At 38.5% G+C, this 3284-nt stretch overlaps 1 long non-coding RNA gene across 1 annotated transcript; it reads right to left on the bottom strand.

The window, feature by feature from the left end:
• Window positions 1-249: 249 nt before the first annotated feature.
• Window positions 250-2660, bottom strand: LOC139192646 (uncharacterized). Its single transcript, XR_011576879.1, has 4 exons — window positions 2573-2660; window positions 2368-2489; window positions 1548-1606; window positions 250-732 (listed from the first exon to the last, which is right to left on the bottom strand). It is a non-coding gene; the product is annotated as an uncharacterized lncRNA (long non-coding RNA).
• Between the last annotated feature and the right edge of the window lie 624 nt (window positions 2661-3284).

The raw sequence follows: 3284 nt of genomic DNA, 5'->3' as shown, positions 1-3284 counted from the left end.
TAATATCAACCAAAAAAGTTTTATTGGGCCATTTCGTCGAGCATCTAGTAGGTACATTTAAATTCTTGTCAACATATGACGATGCCGATAGATGTCGACATTAATTTGTAGAGGCTTGTCGAAAGGTGGATTCAGGATATGTGAAGTAATGTTAAAGACTGCCAAGACTTTTTAACCAAAATATTTCATACAAAAAGAGAGAAAAGGAAGACAAATGTGATACAAGAAAATAGAAATAGGAGGAGATTGTAATTTAGTTTGCCTTAAATGTTTATAAGGGGTCAAATACAATATACAAACAAATATACATGGAATTTTTGAAGTTGTTGGGGTCAAGGACAACCAATGACCCCATACTGGCTCCGTCACTAGGGAGAGGGCTTGGGTTTTGGGGAAGGGGAAAGGTAGACTGGAAAATTTCTTACACAACACGTAAACGACATGAAAATAACGGGTTTTGAGTCAACACGATAACTAATCGGGTCGTTATTAGGTCACACGATAAGAATCTGTTAATAATGGGTCCTTAACAGGTTTACACAAGTGACACACCCCGTCCCGAAGGAGGGCATGCTGGCCGTCACGTGAGAGTGACGTAACCATTTTCACAGTTCGGAAGCTTTAAAGATACAATTACTAAGATATAATGCCCGATGGTGAATTCTACATTTGTGAATTCTGTCAGAACACCGTTGAATTCCTCGTGGCCACCAAAGCTCTGCTATCTTGAACCTGGAGGGGCGTAAAACAAAATTGAGTGGGTCAGTAAAACAAAGTTTTTCGAAAACATTTCATTTAAAACATTTCTAACCCCTCGCTGTAAAACCTGTATACTTTCCCAGAAAATAGCATAATAGCATATACTTTTCATTTATCTCAAATTGTCAATCTTTCTTGAAAACCAGAAAGTATGCCATGCTATAATGTCAAAAACAGAATATGGATGCATCAATATAACAGGTGAAATAAGGAATCAACCGGAGACCCTGCAGTTGGTCCTGTACGGTTAATTCTATAGCTCAATATCCAATCCAACCGGAGTCACCTCGGTGACCTGTACGGCACTACACCGCAGATAAGCCGGAACTACCTGAAGTAGTCTGTACGACATGAATGGTGTAATAATACGCTCTAGTGCTTCTCTCATCAATCATCTGTGTACACAATCTAAGGTCACCTATCAGTCGGAACCCTCTCATGGTCTATACGACATGTCGGAACCCTCACATGGTCTGTACGACATGCACCTACTTGGATCCAAGGTGAGCATGCGGTGCGAGGTGAATAATATAAGCACTAACACCATGATTGCAGGTTATGAGCTATCAACAATATACACATCAACAATGCACATGAATAACATAAAACTCACTTGATACTTACCTGTGCGTCCACAGCACCAATTCACGTATATATATGCATCAATTATCAATTCATATAATTCATATCATGCATGCATGGCATTTTAGAAACATACTTTCATTAAAACTCAATTTCTGGGAATTTCAATAGCATATAGGTATAAACAGAAAATACTGCCCACTCACCTGGAGTTCGCCCTACAACTCCCTAGCACAACACATCAAGACGTCATGATGATCGGCGCCTAGAACAATAATCAAATCCAATCTCAGAATCATATCGATAGAATATAACTTATATAAAACACGTCACTACGCAGTTCGATCCGGAAGATCTGCAACTCAGATTTCCAATCCATAACTTCCAGAGGTCCACAATATATCCCTAGAACAACATCCTAAAATTTCCTTACCATCCAACGGTCGGATCTCCGTCAATTATCAAAACCAAGTGACGGTTAACATTCTATATTATGGACTTACAACTCCAATTCTGGAAAATCCGTAAATCGGATTCCCCATCCGTAAGTCCATATAATCCTCAAATATTACGTATTACAACGCATCAAAGTTTGGTGATGATCCAACGGTCAGATCGTCAATTCACATTTTCACCTATAAGCGAAATAACTATAAAACGTTATTTAAAGCACCTAACCAACAATTCTTAATAACTTCTCATACGGTGCTCAAATTGGGTATATGAATATACCACAGTGACCTACTCGACGTCACGAACGTCGACAAATTTTTAGAAATAATTTTGGGCTTGTCACGCGCCCCCACGCGCCAAGAAGGGCACGGGTACACGCGCCCTCCACGCGCGCGTGTCCTACCTCGGCTCGCCGGATTGGGTTTTCCAGTGGCCGGATTCTGGGCATTTTTCAAACGCCTTGTTCTCCTTCGTTTCTCAAACATTTTCTACGCATTTTATATCAAAATGAAGCCCTAAGCATGTAGAATCACGTTACACTACTTTAAGGCTTTAAAAACTACGAAATCTCACCGGAGAAATCTCAAGAAAACCGGCCAACTTCATGTACCGTGATCCCGACGTCCAAAACCTTCAAACGTACGTCCCCGAGTTTCCTTAGAGCCTCACTAAGCTCACTATGAGCTTGGATTATCCTAAAAACGAACCAACACAAAGTTTATGAACAGTGCCAAAATCGGTGCTTGTGATTTGGATGTGAAATTGAAAGATTTCTTACCTGAAATGGGTGTGGTTGAGTTCGTAGAGTCCTCACGAGCACGATGGTACCTTCACAACCTTCGATCCACAAAGTTTCAGGGTTTTATGGTGTCGTCCGTACGTTTTAGAGAGGGAGAGAGTGAGAGAGAACGGTGAGGGAAGAGAGAGAGAGGGCACGGGGGAATGGAGGGTTATCCCGTGTGTGTGGGTGTGTGGTCTATCCAAACCATCCAATTCCAATCCTTTAATCCCTAACCACACAAAATATAAACCCATTTTAAATCATATCCAAACTTTCCAAAACTTTAGGAATGTACTTGGACTAATAATATGCCACACATACGTACCTTAGTAACCTTCGAGGGTACTTTCGTCATTTCACAACCTCGATAAATAAAATCTCGGGACGGGCTGTGGCAACAAGAGTACACGCAAGTAACCTATTTCGACACGATAAGGAAAAAGTTATTTTGATGATTTTAATTTTTTGAACAACTAAAAAAACTTACTATAAAATACAATAGATATAGTGGATATGTATATATTGTTTATTAATTATTATTGTATTATTATTTTATACAAATTTTAAAATTTAAGCTTTATTTATTTATTTATTTTTATGGTATACTATAGGCAAAGAGTGAGATTAAAAAAAAATTATAAAACACATTAAAAATAAAAATATCAAGTAATTTAAAAATACTAAAAACATTAAAAAATTAAAATAATTA

The sequence above is a fragment of the Malus domestica genome, chromosome 16 (genome assembly GCF_042453785.1).
Source record: "Malus domestica chromosome 16, GDT2T_hap1".
Classification (NCBI taxonomy): Eukaryota; Viridiplantae; Streptophyta; class Magnoliopsida; order Rosales; family Rosaceae; genus Malus; species Malus domestica.
Note: the sequence above shows the minus strand (reverse complement) of the source record. Positions and strands in the feature narration are given on the sequence as shown.